Raw genomic sequence first — 19,297 nt, forward strand, 5'->3', positions numbered from 1 at the left:
AATAGGGGACACAACACAACACAACACACATCATATCCTGCCCAATATACATCACACTTACAACATACACACTACTAACAGCCATGCACAGACTCATCTACACAGACGACTCCATTTCAATCTGCCATGTATCTGAACCTTTGAGGGACGCCAAACAAAGCTCCTCCCTAATTGGCCACCATCTTGGAAATGCAGCCATCTTAAAGGAACCTGGTAACTACTACTCTAAGCTAAGCGGCCATTTTAAATATGGTAATTATGCCTTGCTGTTATTTGATTATCATTCAATATTGTTTATGTACTTCCTTAAATGTTTTACATTTCGTATTTAAAGGGTAACGAAAGTACAATCCCAGCCGTATAAACCATATGTAGATTTTTCTCTAAAGAGATGATTTTTGTTTTTATAACATTTTTAATATCAGATTAAGCGCATTATTTGCGATTTTACGTCTTCCGTTTTGCATGGCTTATTCTCACTTCATCTGCAGTGGAATGACTTTCGGCCATGTGATTCGCAGACTATTGTGGTCTGATTATATAGAATATTAATTTATGGTTCATACTACACCTGGGAAATACATAATCTTGCTTTATTTTACTTTCATCGTTTAGCTAAATATCACATTGCATTTATCGTTTTAAGTTGATATTTTATGTAAGGTTATCTCTTTGTGTCACTCAAGTATGATCATTTATGGTGAAAATATGTCTTGCGAATAAATATTCTTATATATATATTCCCTACTGTAGACTGTTTCACTAAGATTGGTATATGCTTTTAAAAAGAAATTAACTGATAAAAAAAGAACTTGGGAAAATTGCGTGGTATACTATGAGTGTCTGAACAAAATTAATTGGGTTTTTTTTCTTAGATATTAAATTATTTGCCGTAATCGGCTGGAGGCACTGCGTCATAATTCTATTGATAGTTCAGACATCGCCTTTTAGTAATAAATTAAAAATAGTCAAATTTTATACCAAAACGCACAACATATTAAATGGAGTTGCACTGCTGAGATATCATTAATTTCTTACATATGCCAATCATAATTTTGATCATGGTGACATAATTAATAACTTTGCAAAAAAAAAAAATAGAATTTTTTTTTAATAATTTTTTTTTAAATTATTTAATTGTGAATATTGATAGTAATGCCCTAAAATGTCTACATAAGGTAAGGTTCACGCTGCCAACTCTGGCTAGATGTCAATCCCACAGCCCCAGTAGATTCGGCACAGATCTAGAATATGTAGAGACACCTCTCTGAGTCTAAAATGGTGGTATATGTATAGGCTAGTTGGAGTCATACCAAAATCCTCAGAAAAAGTCGGGCCAAAAATGGGCACCAGACGTGGGTAGGGGAAAACCTGATGTATGAACTCACCAAAAGCTTCTCTAACCCCAAAGACTTCAGGAAGCGTGATCACATACTTTTAGAATCATGGCCAATCTTACTGTATCTCTGTGAGGAACTGCACCATAAGGCTCAGCAAAAAGGAATTTAGTAAAGTTCTAATCTCCACTCCAAATAATAAGAAGTGAGATAAGGAACCTCCTTGAGCAGGTGAAAGTGACCTCTATTGGGACACATAGGTTAAGAAAATGTAGCGTGAAACTGCAGGAAAAAGTAGAACTGTGGCAGAAGTTGTATTCAGAAAGCTGTAATATAAGCAACCATTTGAAAGAGCAATGTAAACGATTAATGCAATAAGTAGGAAGTTTTGAGCAAGGAAAAATGTTTTTTTTTAATAGCGGAAGTTGCCGAGTAACCAGTAGTTAAAAATTAAGTTGCCGAGTAACCAGCAGTGGAAAATTTAAAAAAATAAATAAATAAAAATAAAAATGTAACAGTTCCAGTAAGGACAGGAATTCATAAATAAATAAATAGGAAAGTTCAAAAAGGTTATGGTGTCCATACAAAAGGGTACTGCTTATCAGTCCTGCATTATAAATAAAATGAAGTAATTAATTAGACCCAGATATGACTCCCAGTCTGATGGTTATGACCCAGACAAGGGGGGGAGAGTCAGGCAAAGAGTCCACGTCCTACCCCAGCCATATTCCTAAGATAGGAGGGCAGAAATTGGGCAGCCATGCATAACTAGGTATGAGTCATATCAGGTCACCGCAAAAAGACTAGCACCCCTAAAAAGATACCATACACCTCTAGAATTTAAAAAGTTTGTTTTAAAAGAGTACTGTCCCGATTTTTATTAAGACAGGGTCCTTAGATATTACTAATCATTTTGAGGCCTATGAAAACAGCCTTTCTGTGTTGTGCCTCAAGGATGTAATTTAAAAGTCGGCCCACACATAAAAAAAAAAAATCCTTAACGCTGCTAGAGCTGCTATATATAATTTAAAATGTACACAGCACCAAAGCCCACTGAATTTTTGCTGTACTGTACTCAAAAGTGCCTAACACCCTTCAATGGAGGAGTCTGAGTACAACCATCCAGAATTTAAAACCCTGTGCTTTGAGGCATCGGCCAGGTACATAAAAATAAGTTTGGCCAGGGACTACAAGTTGGGGTGTTCACTGGAATGGTTGGCAAAAGAGAGCGACAATTTGCACTCCATCCAACAGACCAGTGAACAAAGAAAGGCGTGAGCCTGTCACCAAAATTGTGGCAGAAACACACCTTTCTCCTCAACCTTAACACTAAAAAAAAAAAAAAAATAAATAAATAAATAAGTAAAAAAAAAAAAAAAGTGCAAGATTTTATACCGGATACCTCAAGGAGGACACCGGACACCCCACAAATAAGGAGGGGGGAACAGAGGCCATTTTAGGATTTCTTTCCAAGGGGACAGGACCCAAGGGTTCAAAGAATCTCCAGGGAGCATCCCCAAAGAGCCCAATTCACCCTTGAGGATGGAAATCCTCGCTATGCCAAATATCCTCAACAAGAGGGGGGACCCCACAAATAAATAGGGATTTTCCCCATCTTAGGGCTCCCCAAAATCCTCGGGAAGATGAAGAGACATTAAGGCCCAGACCCCGCCGGAACCGAGCAAATGGTTCTGATAGGGATCTGTCCCATCTGTCTGTACCCGAGAGACATAGGCACCGCAGGAGGCGGAGCCAAATATATAAAAAAAAAAAAAAAAAAGCCAATAATTCTATTTCTGAAAAGGTTTTTCAGCAGAGTAGATGCCAAGGTGGATCGGATGATCACTTGGGTCACTCAGGGTGCTGTAGCCCGAACTAAAATAATTCCTCTTTAGGAACAAATCTTTAAATGCCCAAATAGCAAGGGATCAGAGGGACACACTGAATTAATGCATAGGAGACAGAGGTGCTAACACCATTTTATCCCCAGGTCACAGTATTAAGGATCCTGAAATCCATACCCGGGATCTTGGTTGTTAGATAATAACTACTCTCCTATTTTTCAGTGGTCACTTCATCCCTCTGACTCAAACAGGTCGCTCAAAGCGGGCACATTTCGAAAAATCGCCAATGGCGGTGATACAAGGAGGATCAAACCCTAATGACGTAATGAAGTCAAGAGATTAAAGGTGGTATTACGGTAACCAAGAAAAATCCTCAATGTCAGGTAGTTTTGTTGCCTACCATGAATTGCATTGATGCCCCAAAGGGGGGATATTATATTTTTTTTCCTCCCAAGTAGAAGGTAAATTCTAACAAAATAGTATATCACTGTTCAATTGTTCAATGTGTGGTATCCATGGTGATGAATACGTCCCCATGTTAATGGGCCCCAGAAGTCAGTCTCCCCTGGGAAAGGTTGCATATATAGTCTCACCATCCATGGTGGTCAGATAAAAGGCTGATCACACAATGGAATAAAAGGAGGACTCTGAGGAAGCTCAGGATACCAACCTCACATTGAAATCCCAACTAAAAGTTATGGCTGAAAACTGTATGTATCATTTTCTCATGGAATCCATTTCCCTTTATAGGACTAAGAGACCCAGGAAGTAAGCAGGAAACCGAGAGTCTGATGTATCTGAGACACCCAAAGGGGGGTACAGTGTGAAGGACCCCGGGATACCCCTGATGGCCAGTCTACCAAGACAAACCCGTCAAGACAGCCAAAGGCAAAAGTGCCCGGAGAAATCCACATTCCACTGGCCAACAGATGATAACCCTTGGATCCACACCTCACTCGGAGTCACCATGCTTGTTTACTGAAGTCACTACACCTACTTGCAGGTGTCTACACCCCATTCAACTATTCCATACCTATCTACAAAGCTGTCAAAGTCCGATTTAAGCCCTATTTCTTCAAAAGTTCTGCCTTGGAAAAATGTTTCAAACGGCTACGGCAATTTTCACAATTTTTCCAAGAGGGGGGATTTGTTAAACTTTCAGTGCGAAATAGAAATACATTTTTATTATTACAGGTCAAGAATTGTGAACTTTGAGGCCTCCATTGACCTTGCTACATATTGAGTCAAAACTCTTTCAGTTTGAAACACACATTGCGTCCATTGTTTGACATGGTTTTGTTTGCCTGAACTTTGAGATGAGAAGCTGTGTCATCTGCCCCACAAGGAAAATGTGTTTGACAAACTTTTAAATACAATACTCAGAAAGACAGATAAATAAATCGCTTATCACAGGTGGATCGGCCTTTGGGGGAAAAGGTTTACATAAGACATCCTTCCCCTGGTCTTGAAACACGAAAAACCAGAGAGGTCGTAAAACTTTATGTTCAGGCCATGACTCACACAATGGGCGAAACTCAATTTCAGGATAACACCTGTGTTCAACCATACACAATGCAAGTAAACTATTGTTTCCACCCTGAGAAGACAAACAAAACTGTCTGGACAAAGACGAGAATCTGTTATTTATTTACCTAAACACAAACAGGGGGGATAAAGTTGTTGAAATCTACACGGAGTCACATAAACATTGTCACTTAGATTGATGAGAACTGCAAATCTCAAAATGAATTTCAGAAAATCATAAATTGATATCTCTGCCCCATCATATACAAAAGGTGTTTTGGAACTATGATGTTATGACAACCTCCTACTGAGAAGTACATTATATTCTATCATATAGTAGTGTCAAATGGTCAGAAATTTCACCCATATTTTATCATCCAGTCCAAATCATAAATGTACTGTTGTTAACATAGTAATCCCTTAAATGGATAATACTCTAATTGGAAACAAACCATGTATAGAAAAAGTTACATATACAAGCTGTTGTGTATCAATATATATAACTGTATATGTATCTATACAATTCTTACTGCTACTAATTGAAGTCTTGGGTTAAAAAGTAAAGTCCAATATATATATTACATAAGATATATTAAATATTAGAATAGTGTTACCAAGATTAATCTTTATTCAGATACCTGGTGGATTAAATGGACGTCATAGATGAGAGCATGATTACATTTTATGTTTTTTTTATAATAGTCTTAAATGGAGAAATTTTTAATTAATTTTAATATACTGGTTAACCAAGAGGTGTCACCCTATGACATCACCAGTTAATGAATAAGATGTTCCAACCAATAGGAATAATGTTCCTCCCACTGGGTTTGGCTTATGATAATTTTTACTGCCCTTTTGTTCAACACAAAATAAAAAGAAACCAGAGATGTAATAGGGGACACAACACAACACAACACACATCATATCCTGCCCAATATACATCACACTTACAACATACACACTACTAACAGCCATGCACAGACTCATCTACACAGACGACTCCATTTCAATCTGCCATGTATCTGAACCTTTGAGGGACGCCAAACAAAGCTCCTCCCTAATTGGCCACCATCTTGGAAATGCAGCCATCTTAAAGGAACCTGGTAACTACTACTCTAAGCTAAGCGGCCATTTTAAATATGGTAATTATGCCTTGCTGTTATTTGATTATCATTCAATATTGTTTATGTACTTCCTTAAATGTTTTACATTTCGTATTTAAAGGGTAACGAAAGTACAATCCCAGCCGTATAAACCATATGTAGATTTTTCTCTAAAGAGATGATTTTTGTTTTTATAACATTTTTAATATCAGATTAAGCGCATTATTTGCGATTTTACGTCTTCCGTTTTGCATGGCTTATTCTCACTTCATCTGCAGTGGAATGACTTTCGGCCATGTGATTCGCAGACTATTGTGGTCTGATTATATAGAATATTAATTTATGGTTCATACTACACCTGGGAAATACATAATCTTGCTTTATTTTACTTTCATCGTTTAGCTAAATATCACATTGCATTTATCGTTTTAAGTTGATATTTTATGTAAGGTTATCTCTTTGTGTCACTCAAGTATGATCATTTATGGTGAAAATATGTCTTGCGAATAAATATTCTTATATATATATTCCCTACTGTAGACTGTTTCACTAAGATTGGTATATGCTTTTAAAAAGAAATTAACTGATAAAAAAAGAACTTGGGAAAATTGCGTGGTATACTATGAGTGTCTGAACAAAATTAATTGGGTTTTTTTTCTTAGATATTAAATTATTTGCCGTAATCGGCTGGAGGCACTGCGTCATAATTCTATTGATAGTTCAGACATCGCCTTTTAGTAATAAATTAAAAATAGTCAAATTTTATACCAAAACGCACAACAATACATACACACATATATATATATATATATATATATATATATATATATATATACATATACATACACATACATATATATATATATATATATAAACAGTGGGTACGGAAAGTATTCAGACCCCCTTAAATTTTTCACTCTTTGTTATATTGCAGCCATTTGCTAAAATCATTTAAGTTCATTCTTCTTCCTCATGAATGTACACATAGCACCCCATACTGACAGAAAAACACAGAATTGTTGACATTGTTGCAGATTTATTAAAAAAGAAAAACTGAAATATCACATGGTCCTAAGTATTCAGACCCTTTGCTGTGACACTCATATATTTAAATGGTGCTTTCCATTTCTTCTGATCATCCTTGAGATGGTTCTACACCTTCATTTGAGTCTAGCTGTGTTTGATTATACTGATTGGACTTGATTAGGAAAGCCACACACCTGTCTATATAAGACCTTCCAGATCACAATGCATGTCAGAGCAAATGAGAATCATGAGGTCAAAGGAACTGCCTGAAGAGCTCAGAGACAGAATTGTGGCAAGGCACAGATCTGGCCAAGGTTACAAAAAGATTTCTGCTGCACTTAAGGTTCCAAAGAGCACAGTGGCCTCCATAATCCTCAAATGGAAGACGTTTGGGACGACCAGAACACTTCCTAGAGCTGGCCGTCCGGCCAAACTGAGCTATCGGGGGAGAAGAGCCTTGGTGAGAGAGGTAAAGAAGAACCCAAAGATCACTGTGGCTGAGCTCCAGAGATGCAGTCTGGAGATGGGAGAAAGTTGTAGAAAGTCAACCATCACTGCAGCCCTCCACCAGTCGGGGCTTTATGGCAGAGTGGCCCGACGGAAGCCTCTCCTCAGTGTAAGACACATGAAAGCCCGCATGGAGTTTGCTAAAAAACACCTGAAGGACTCCAAGATGGTGAGAAATAAGATTCTCTGGTCTGATGAGACCAAAATAGAACTTTTTGGCCTTCATTCTAAGTGGTATGTGTGGAGAAAACCAGGCACTGCTCATCACCTGTCCAATACAGTCCCAACAGTGAAGCATGGTGGTGGCAGCATCATGCTGTGGGGGTGTTTTTCAGCTGCAGGGACAGGACGACTGGTTGCAATCGAGGGAAAGATGAATGCGGCCAAGTACAGGGATATCCTGGACAAAAACCTTCTCCAGAGTGCTCTGGACCTCAGACTGGGCCGAAGGTTTACCTTCCAACAAGACAATGACCCTAAGCACACAGCTAAAATAACGAAGGAGTGGCTTCACAACAACTCCGTGACTGTTCTTGAATGGCCCAGCCAGAGCCCTGACTTAAACCCAATTGAGCATCTCTGGAGAGACCTAAAAATGGCTGTCCACCAACGTTTACCATCCAACCTGACAGAACTGGAGAGGATCTGCAAGGAGGAATGGCAGAGGATCCCCAAATCCAGGTGTGAAAGACTTGTTGCATCTTTCCCAAAAAGACTCCTGGCTGTATTAGATCAAAAGGGGGCTTCTACTAAATACTGAGCAAAGGGTCTGAATACTTAGGACCATGTGATATTTCAGTTTTTCTTTTTTAATAAATCTGCAACAATGTCAACAATTCTGTGTTTTTCTGTCAGTATGGGGTGCTATGTGTACATTCATGAGGAAGAAGAATGAACTTAAATGATTTTAGCAAATGGCTGCAATATAACAAAGAGTGAAAAATTTAAGGGGGTCTGAATACTTTCCGTACCCACTGTATATATTTATATGGCTTTTTTTCAACTGGAACTTGGTGGAACTCGGTTCCACCACCTCAGGCTTAGGCCCTCTGCTCCCTATCACTTGTAAGCACAGAAGTCCGGCTTCTGTATTTACAAGTGATAGAATTTCTGCCAGTGGCTCCTGCAGATCTGATCTCCTGAGTGGCTCCCACTGAGTACAGGATGGGGACAAGGGAGATGCAGGTGCCCGGGGTGCAGTGCAGATGCTAACACCCCCTCTGGATGATCTCCCTGTAAGTGAGAGAGGCAGAGCCACCTACAGTGTGTGGGGAGGTACTATAACTGGCTGCTAGCTTCAGCTTAATATGACAACACAAGTAAGACATGTGGAAGATGGTGGGCTTCTAAGGGGTGGGTGGATGGGGGGGAGACGATGGAGGGGGGGGAGATGATGGAGGCAGTGGAGGGAGGGGTTGCATGGGAGAGGTCAGAGAAGAAGAGGGGTGAAAGTGAGATGTGGATGGGGGATGCAGAGGTAAGCAGTTGTTGGCATCAATACGTGTGACGAAACGCATTAGGTGGACCCTCATTGGTGGATGTTCAGACGCATGCGCAGTTGAAGAAGACGGCGGCCATTTTCTTGGTTAGAAACGGAACCACGCTAGTGACTGACCACACATACACGCTGCTGCCACTCTGCTATAATGTGAATCTCTCTCCTTTTCTCTAATAAATGAATGTTTGATATACCACACCATGAGAGGCATTTCTTGCTTTGTCTTTTTGCGCGATCACTAAAGCAGTCCAGTGGCTTAGGATGGAAGGCAGGATGTGAAAACTATGGTGCTTTGGATCGATGCTTCACAGATTTAGATCATCTGCTGTATATGGCCTTTCTGATCCGTTGATCTGGTAAGGGTATTTTTGGAGGACCTTTTTTGGTGGCGGATCTATTTGCACCTCTAGCATTTCCAGGACTGTCGGTGTGGCTTCACATTGTCACGTGGATACATATTATCTTATATGGACTTTATCTGTCTATTTTTATGATTAGCACTACATCCCTTATTATACAGTTGTGGAGAAAGGCTGAACTCTGCACTCTGTATGTAGCGCACTCCCGAACTCTGCACCCTGTATGTAGCGCACTCCCGAACTCTGCACTCTGTACATAATGCACTCCCACGGTGAAATTTGACTACACCCACTAATTGATGAGGTTTAGCAAATGTGTGTATAATGGGGGGGGGGGCGGGGGCTTTGGGGTGTTGTGGTTGAGTTCCTGCACCTACTTTCTTAGAAAAAAAAAAGCCCTGTATATATATATATATATATATATATATATATATATATATATATATATACATATATATATATTAATGTCCCTTGTGAAGAAGCCATCTGATATCACGAAGCACACTCTATTTATATCTGAGCCTCGATGTAGAGTATGCGGGGTTCACCTTTAGGCCCCTTTCACATTGGGCGGATCCGTTTGGATGGATTCCGCTAGCTCAGCGGGGGATCGCTCTGTTGATGCCAGGCAGATGAGAGGTCCGTGTCAGCTAACTGTGCAGAGACGGACCTGTCAGATCCCCAGTCTCTTCTATGCTGGGGATTGGATGAAAACGGACAGCCAGTGTTCTATCAGAATACCGCAACCTATCAGATTCTACAACCGGAAGGGACGTTCAGACGAGAACAACTTACTGCGCACGCGCCATGCATGCTAACATGGCCGCTATGCATTCCAATAGGTTTCCTATTGTGACAGGACAGGAAGCAGCGGCGGACATCTTCTTACACCCACGCAAGTCTTGAATTTTACATTTATTTTAGCAGTAAACTCGCCTTATAGACTGAAAACCAGCGGCCGGCTCAGGCTCTCAGCGGCTCGCTGAGAGGCTAAGCTGTGGGGGGGGGGGGGGGGAGACAGTCGACTAAGGCTTTCAGCGCCTCGCTGAGAGGCTAAGCTGTGGGGGGGGGGGGGCCAGTCGGCTAAGGATTTCAGAGGCTCGCTGAGAGACTGAGCTGTGGAGGGTCAGGAAGCGGCCAGCTCAGGCTCTCAGTGGCTCGCTGAAAGACTGAGCTGTGGAATGGCAGGAAGCGGCCAGCTCAGGCTTTCAGCGGCTTGCTGAGAGGCTGGGCTGTGGAGGGGCAGGAAGCGGCCAGCTCAGGCTTTCAGCGGCTTGCTGAGAGGCTGAGCTGTGGAGGGGCAGGAAGCGGCCAGCTCAGGCTCTCAGCGGCTCACTGAGAGGCTGAGCTGTGGAGGGGCAGGAAGCGGCCAGCTCAGGCTCTCAGCGGCTCACTGAGAGGCTGAGCTGTGGAGGGGCAGGAAGCGGCCAGCTCAGGCTCTCATCAGCTTGCTGAGAGGCTGAGCTGTGGAGGGACGGAGAGCGGCAGGCTCAGGCTCTAGCTGAGAGGCTGCGCCGGGTGTCGGTCCAGGGACCTAGGTGGATCCCAACTCCGTGGTTGTGATGATGTGGTGCCCGGACTGACACCGAATACATTTCCTATCCTAGGGTGACAACGCTGTTCCTCCATAATTACAGAGCAACGATTGAACACTGTCACCCGAAGACAGGAATTGTGGTAGTGACAGGATCACCCTATAAAAATAGAGAAAAAAGTCTTAAAATAGAAAACGAAGGCAGCTGTCACTTTTTTTATAGTATATATATATATATATATATATATATATATATATATATATATAAAAAAAATAAAAAAAAAACATTAGATAGCAAACCTCTGCAGTTTATGCACTAAGCCTTTAGATGCATCTTTTATTTTTGCAATCCTGGACATCCTGATTTACTTCTTTTCCGATACAGATAAGAACTACAGCAAATAATTACACAACTTATATATTGTGCCATCCCAGAAGTTGTTATTGCCAAAGTGATGTCATAAGGGGGTGTGACCTGCAGCCTGCAATACTGCATTATATAAGCCTGGGTATGCATTATAGGAAACGGGTACTAAATTAATCTTCTTCTGAAAATACTAATTGCCTGGCTGTCTGACTGATCCAGACTCCGAGCACTGAAGAAAAATTATAGGACAGCAAAGGAATCCCTTGTATTTCCTGTACAGAAAATATATCTACTATACATATGTTCCTTAAACCTAAATCCTTGGTAACAGGAGACATGAGACCCTGCCTCTTCCTCTATAACTCTCCTCTCCTGAAATACTCTGCACTGCTGGAGGACTCTGCTCCTTCATCTATAACTCTCCTCTCCTGAAATACTCTGCACTGCTGGAAGACTCTGCTCCTTCCTCTATAACTCTCCTCTCCTGAAATACTCTGCACTGCTGGAGGACTCTGCTCCTTCCTCTATAACTCTCCTCTCCTGAAATACTCTGCACTGATGGAAGACTCTGCTTCTTCCTCTATAACTCTCTTCTACTGAAATACTCTGCACTGCTGGAGGACTCAGCTCCTCCCTCTATAACTCTCCTCTCCTGAAATACTCTGCACTGCTGGAGGACTCTGCTCCTTCCTCTATAACTCTCCTCTCCTGAAATACTCTGCACTGATGGAAGACTCTGCTTCTTCCTCTATAACTCTCCTCTCCTGAAATACTCTGCACTGCTGGAGGACTCAGCTCCTCCCTCTATAACTCTCCTCTCCTGAAATACTCTGCACTGCCGGAGGACTCTGCTCCTTCCTCTATAACTCTCTTCTCCTGAAATACTCTGCACTGCTGGAGGACTCTGCTCCTTCCTCTATAACTCTCCTCTCCTGAAATACTCAGCACTGCTGGAGGACTCTGCTCCTTCCTCTATAACTCTCCTCTCCTGAAATACTCTGCACTGCTGGAGGACTCTGCTCCTTCCTCTATAACCTTCTTCTCCTGGAAATGCTATTTGGCTGGCTTTCAAGCTGATGGAGTCAGACTCCGAGTACTGAAGGAAATTAGCACTGTAGAAGGCCAGCATAGGAATCCCTACATTACTCTCAGCACACGTTCCTTGTACAGAAAATTATACAACTGATCCTTAATCTCATAAAACAAACCAAAATCCTTTGTTACCCACAGACATGAGACCGCGGTTGAACTGTGCAATCCTTCTGTAGGCGGATTACTCCATTATGTGCAATTTGCCTATAAAAAAAAAATGATTTTAATCGATTCCTCACTTATGATTGGCCAGCAATGGAGAAAGTTTGCAGCATGCCCAGACAGACAATTACTACTGCAACTGGAGCTCCTCTAATGTCTATGGATCCCTGACAAACTAGCTGTGCACCCCAATGTGTTCAGAGATGTCTTTTCATGTGACAACACTGAAGAAATGACACTTTGCTACAATGTAAAGTAGTGAGTGTACAGCTTGTATAACAGTGTAAATTTACTGTCCCCTCAAAATAACTCAACACACAGCCATTAATGTCTAAACCGCTGGCAACAAAAGTGAGTACACCCCTAAGTGACAATGTCCACATTGGGCCCAATTAGCCATTTTCCCTCCCCGGTGTCATGTGACCCATTAGTGTTACAAGGTCTCAGGTGTGAATGGGGAGCAGGTGTGGTAAATTTGGTGTTATCGCTCTCACTCTCTCATACTGGTCACTGGAAGTTCAACATGGCACCTCATGGCAAAGAACTCTCTGAGGATCTGTAAAAAAAAAAAAAGAATTGTTGCTCTACATAAAGATGGCCTAGGCTATAAAAATATTGCCAAGACCCTGAAACTGAGCTGCAGCACGGTAGCCAAGACCATACAGAGGTTTAACAGGACAGGTTCCACTCAGAACAGGCCTCACCATGGTCGACCAAAGAGGTTGAGTGCACGTGCTCAGCGTCATATCCAGAGGCTGCTTTTGGGAAATAGACGTATGAGTGCTGCCAGTATTGCTGCAGTGGTTGAAGGGGTGGGGGGTCAGCCTGTCAGTGCTCAGATCATACGCCGCACACTGCATCAAATTGGTCTGCATGGCTGTCATCCCAGAAGGAAGCCTCTTCTAAAAGATGATGCACAAGAAAGCCGGTAAACAGTTTGCTGAAGACAAGCAGACTAAGGACATGGATTACTGGAATCATCTCCTGTGGTATGATGAGACCAAGATAAACTTATTTGGTTCAGATGGTGCCAAGCGTGTGTGGTGGCAACCAGGTGAGGAGTACAAAGACAAGTGTGTCTTCCTACAGTCAAGCATGGTGGTGGAAGTGTCATGGTCTGGGGCTGCATGAGTGCTGCTGGCACTGGGGAGCTACAGTTCATTGAGGGAACCACGAATGCCAACATGTACTGTGACATACTGAAGCAGAGCATGATCCCCTCCCTTCAGAGACTGGGCCACAGGGCAGTATTCCAACATAACGACCCCAAACACCTCCAAGATGACCACTGCCTTGCTAAAGAAGCTGAGGGTAAAGGTGATGGACTGGCCAAGCATGTCTCCAGACCTAAACCCTATTGAGCATCTGTGGGGAATCCTCAAACGGAAGGTGGAGGAGCACAAGGTCTCTAACATCCACCAGCTCTGTGATGTCATCATGGAGGAGTGGAAGAGGACTCCAGGGGCAACCTGTGAAGCTCTGGTGAAATCCATGCCCAAGAGGGTTAAGGCAGTGCTGGAAAATAATGGCGGCCACACAAAATATTGACACTTTGGGCCCAATTTGGACATTGTCACTTAAGGGTGTACTCACTTTTGTTGCCAGCAGTTTAGACATTAATGGCTGTTCGTTGAGTTATTTTGAGGGGACAGCTAATTTACACTGTTATACAAGCTGTACACTCACTACTTTACATTGTAGCAAAGTGTTATTTCTTCAGTGTTGTCACATGAAAAGATAGAATAAAATAGTTACAAAAATGTAAGGGGTGTACTTACTTTTGTGAGATACTGTGTGTATATAATAAAAATGAATTAAAAACCCTAATCCCACAAGTGTGAAAGGTGCCTAACCACTAAACCCCTTACAAAAAAAATAAAAAATAAAAATGCTGAAAAAACATAGCAACAATATTATTTTTTCTATTGGCTAAATAAAAAATGCCAAAGCTTTTAGAGCCAGTTTACACTGGGGCGACTTGTCAGGCGACCTGGTCGCCTGACAAGTCGCCGCGGGTCGCCTGCAATAGATTAGCACAGGACCCGTTCTAATAGGAGCAACTTTAAATAGGAGTTACTTTGGGGCGACCTGGACCCGCATTGACTTCAATGATATGAAGTCCGTGCATGCCGCTCCGAGGTCGCGGTGCGAGCGTTGCACCGCGATTTCACAGGTCGCCCCGGGAAGTCGGGTCGCCTGTATGTGAACGGCTCTGAAAAACGCTGTACACAAACGCTCAAATACGAGCATACAATTGCTCAGGAAAATGCCAGAAAAAAGGTCAAAAACGAGCATACAAATGCTCAGGAAAACGCCAGAAAAAAGCTAAAAAACGAGCATACAAATGCTCAGAAAAAAATCTCAAAAACGAGTATACAAATGCTCAGAAAAACGCCAGAAAAAAGCTGAAAAACGAGTATACAAATGCTCAGAAAAACGCCAGAAAAAAAAAAATGCGACGCTCGGGTGTAAATGCCGCCTAAACAGCACTACCCCAGCACCAGGGCGATCCCCCTCCAGCATGTAGAATGATGAAAGAGGCTTGAAGAATACACGCTGGTTTGCAGCATGTGGAGGCATCGGTGAAAAGAACAAGTACTGGTATATTGGTTGCAAAACACAATGAACAGTTGCTCGGGGCACAAATAATATCAGGTGCATCTCTACAGCCCGAGGCTTCAACTCCTCTCGCTTAAATCCCTCCCTCTGAGAGCGGACGGATCAGTCTCACCTCAGTCAGAGAACAGGTACCTGACTCTCCCCAGACGCCTCACTCACTCAGGGAGCCTCACACCTCTTCACTGGTAAGCCAAACTTTTTACTTTTACTTGAAACTTTTTCCAACTTTTTCTCTTTATGCTCAATTTTCTCCAATACCTTTTTATTTTATTTTTTTTTTATGATTCTACTTTTTACTGAATAATTTTTGCCAGAGACACAGCTGCTGTCATTTTCTCAGCTACTTGAGCTGTTCGGCAGGTGCTTTGCCCGGACACATTTCACAAAGTTCTAGGAAATAATTTATGGGACTTTTCACGGAAGCTACGAACTTTCAGAACACATTGGCTTATATTACAGTTGTTTATTTATTTTTTTTCAAACATAATTTATTGAAAATTCAAAGTGGGTTATCAGTTCAAATACAGAGAGGGAGGATTTTTATCTCTTCTCTATTTTTCATTTATGTAATAATAGTTTTGTAAATATGCCAGTAATTTATTTTATATATATATATATATATATATATATATATATATATATATATATCTAAGTTATTATGGAGGTATCGTTTTGTCTCAACATCTGTTATTTATTATAATTGTTATTTAATGAAATATGTTTTTTTTTTTCTAAAATCCAAATAAATTCAAATTTGTAATTTAAATCTTACAGCAATTTTCTATAGAATAGCCATAGTCAGGTCTTACTAGAAAATACCTTTGTACACCTGTTGCTGTATAGAAACTTCCTTTGCAGCAGAGCTGTGACAGGTTTGTCAGCTGTACCTGTGAGCATACTTTTTTTTTTTTTTTTTTTTAAACTTGTTGATTTTAAAATGCACAATAATCTATAGAAACTGCTTATTTTTTACAGTAATATTCTACAAGTTCTCATTGACCTCTATGTATAAATAGTTAGAATGTTTAGGGTTCTACATAAGACTTTTTAACACGGAGGAACCCTTGAAATAACTTTTTGTCTTAAGGGAACCTCTGCTAATAAATATTATATTTACAGCTCACAGTATATTAGTGTGATGGTCAGTGGGAAGAATGTCCCTTACATTGGTGGTGAGTGGGAAGAATGTCCCTTACATTGGGGGTCAGTGGGAAGAATGTCCCTTACATTGGGGGTCAGTGAGAAGAATGTCCCTTACATTGGTGGTCAGTGAGAAGAATGTCCCTTACATTGGTGGTCAGTGAGAAGAATGTCCCTTACATTGGTGATCAGTGGGAAGAATGTCCCTTACATTGGTGATCAGTGGGAAGAATGTTCCTTACATTGGTGGTCAGTGGGAAGAATGTCTCTTACATTGGTGATCAGTGGGAAGAATGTCCCTTACATTGGTGATCAGTGGGAAGAATGTTCCTTACATTGGTGATCAGTGGGAAGAATGTCCCTTACATTGGTGATCAGTGGGAAGAATGTCCCTTACATTGGTGATCAGTGGGAAGAATGTCCCTTACATTGGTGGTCAATGGGAAGAATGTCCCTTACATTGGTGGTCAGTGGGATGAATGTTCCTTACATTGGTGGTCAATGGGAAGAATGTCCCTTACATTGGTGGTCAGTGGGAAAAATGTCCCTTACATTGGTGATCAGTGGGAAGAATACTCCTTACATTGGTGATCAGTGGGAAGAATGTTCCTTACATTGGTGGTCAGTGGGAAGAATATTCCTTACATTGGAGGTCAGTGGGAAGAATGTCCCTTATATTGGTGGGGAGTGGGAAGAATGTTCCTTACATTGGTGATCAGTGGGAAGAATGTCCCTTACATTGGTGATCAGTGGGAAGAATGTCCCTTACATTGGTGGTCAGTGGGAAGAATGTCCCTTATATTGGTGGTGAGTGGGAAGAATGTCCCTTATATTGGTGGTCAGTGGGAAGAATGTCCCTTACATTGGGGGTCAGTGGAATGAATGTCCCTTACAGTGGTGGTCAGTGGGAAGAATGTCCCTTACATTGGTGATCAGTGGGAAGAATGTCCCTTACATTGGTGATCAGTGGGAAGAATGTTCCTTACATTGGTGATCAGTGGGAAGAATGTCCCTTACATTGGTGATCAGTGGGAAGAATGTCCCTTACATTGGTGATCAGTGAGAAGAATGTCCCTTACATTGGTGATCAGTGGGATGAATTCCCCCCTTACAGATAGGTAAAAAGATCATTGGTCCTAGTGGTCACTCATGTAAGAGGCAGAAATTTCTCCTTGCTCAAGGAACCCCTAGCAACTTCTTGGGGAAGCCCTGGTCTAAATCTTTGACTAGTGAATATAATGCAATGACCAAATGATTTTGTTATATATACAGTAGAATATATTAATAACAAGAGGTGGAAAGCAGCAGCAATCGGCTTAATTCTCCAACATTACCGATCGCTATATGTCTTCCCCAAAAAAAAGTGGGCCTTGAGAAGTCTGGTGCCATCTGCTGGACCATGTAAATACGGTAATGAGGCTGTAGCCAAATTCAGAAAAAATTGGCCACTATTTGTGTGTGAAGCTAAAAAGGGTTAACCTGCGATATAAGACATTTAAAACGTACAAGCTTTTTTTTTTTTTTTATTATACTAGAGCTATTATTTAATATTACACGTTAGTAATCCAAGTCTATAATTGGTAAACGAAACTAAAATTAAGTATTTTTTTTTTTATTAATGACAAATTGCAAATATAGTTTATGGCAGCAATCTCTTCCTTTAACAATAAAAACGTCTTAAATGCCGTAAAATTAAGAGCAAAGATTTTTTTATTATAGCAGAGCTAATATTTAATATTACATGTTAGTAATCCAAGTCTATAATTGGTAAACGAAACTAAAATTTTAAGTATTTATTTATTTTTTTATTAATGACAAATTGCAAATATAGTTTATGGCAGCAATCTCTTCCTTTAACTGGTAATTTTGTACCTAAGGGAACGCCTTCCTAAATCTGAAACGCCTTATTCTTGCGACACACACGGGGTTGGGTGACAGTGGCATGCCCTTGGATTATGCAATCCATGCCACATCATAAGGTCTTAATTAGATTGTGCCCTTAAAAAAAAATTGTCTTACCAACTGCGCCTCTTTGCGAGATGTCACCAAGGATAAGGAAGTCTGCTTAACCAGTCGGATGAGATACGTAGGGTGAAACCAATACTAGGATTTCATGTACAGCCAGCTATTCTAGAGATCTTTCACTGGTAAGTTGATGCTTACCAATTTTTTTGGTTGGGTTTAACGAAGGGGACCAAAATAAAATTCTGACCCTAAATGCAGATTTGGTTAGGCACTTGTGATCGGCTTTTAAAATATTTATTAAAACTTTAAAATAACTAATAACTAATTTAAATTAGATGTGTGATTAGATGTAAATTACTTTAAACTTTAAAGTAACAGTAAGTGTGTTACATGTATGTTCATCATTGCTGTATGCCATTTACTTATTTTGAAAAAAAATAAATAAAAAAAATAAAATTTTATTAAGGGAAAAAAAAAAAACTTTAAAAATTAATTACATCCTTGTATATTTAAAAAAAAATATATTAAACAAAAAATGCCGAAATTAAACTTGATATTTTAATCATGAAAAAAAATAAATAAAAAATTACGTCGTTGCATAGGGAAGGTTTTGAGACGATCAGGCAGAAACTGACTGGTGGACAGAAACTAAACTTTTGAAGGAAATAATAGAATGTAGTTGCAAATGTATTAGCAACGTCCAAGGCAGCATGGAAATGCTAACCGAACTCTGCAAGAGTCAAACAACAGAGCCTTAGAAAGTTTGGTTTCATGTTTGTTTTGACAACAGTTACCTTCAAAGGGGGTAATTAGCACTGGCACTTTCGGGTATAGCCAGAGAATAGCAGGGAGAAACTGACCCAGGCATGTCCAGGCTGTAGAAGGTTGGCTTTTCTGATACCAAGCTCACATTGTGAAGTGTTATGTCTTCCAATTCCTTTGTATTGTTCAAAACTCATTTAAAAAAAAAATGATCCATTGTCATGCAAATCAGGCATTCAGTACAATGTGTATTGCTGTATTAGACTAGGTAATGGTCATTCTAAAGCAGAGGTGGGATGACTGGACACCACCAGCTGTTTGGAAACTACAAGTCCGTACTTGTCCTGCCAGCCGCTGGTGGTACCACATCAACTGGAAGTCCAGAAAATGTCCCAATTGTAAGGAGATTCACTAAGATTGAAATAAAGATAGTCAAAGTGTAGACTTGATCAAATTGC

The 19,297-nt window shown here is 40.7% G+C and overlaps 2 protein-coding genes across 2 annotated transcripts in view; one reads left to right on the plus strand and one right to left on the minus strand.

The window, feature by feature from the left end:
• Positions 1 to 19,297, minus strand: part of TBCD (tubulin folding cofactor D) — a 315,022-nt gene that overhangs the window by 190,715 nt on the left and 105,010 nt on the right. The gene's annotated exons all lie outside the window — the stretch shown is intronic.
• The window catches only part of ZNF750 (zinc finger protein 750), an 8,906-nt gene continuing 7,710 nt past the window's right edge, over positions 18,102 to 19,297 (plus strand). The window contains exon 1 of the mRNA XM_082272679.1: positions 18,102 to 18,259. The gene's annotated coding sequence lies outside the window, so the exon portion shown is untranslated. The remainder of the gene's footprint in view (positions 18,260 to 19,297) is intronic.

This window comes from Pelophylax lessonae (genome assembly GCF_965119305.1).
Source record: "Pelophylax lessonae genome assembly, chromosome: 11".
NCBI classification, from domain to species: Eukaryota; Metazoa; Chordata; class Amphibia; order Anura; family Ranidae; genus Pelophylax; species Pelophylax lessonae.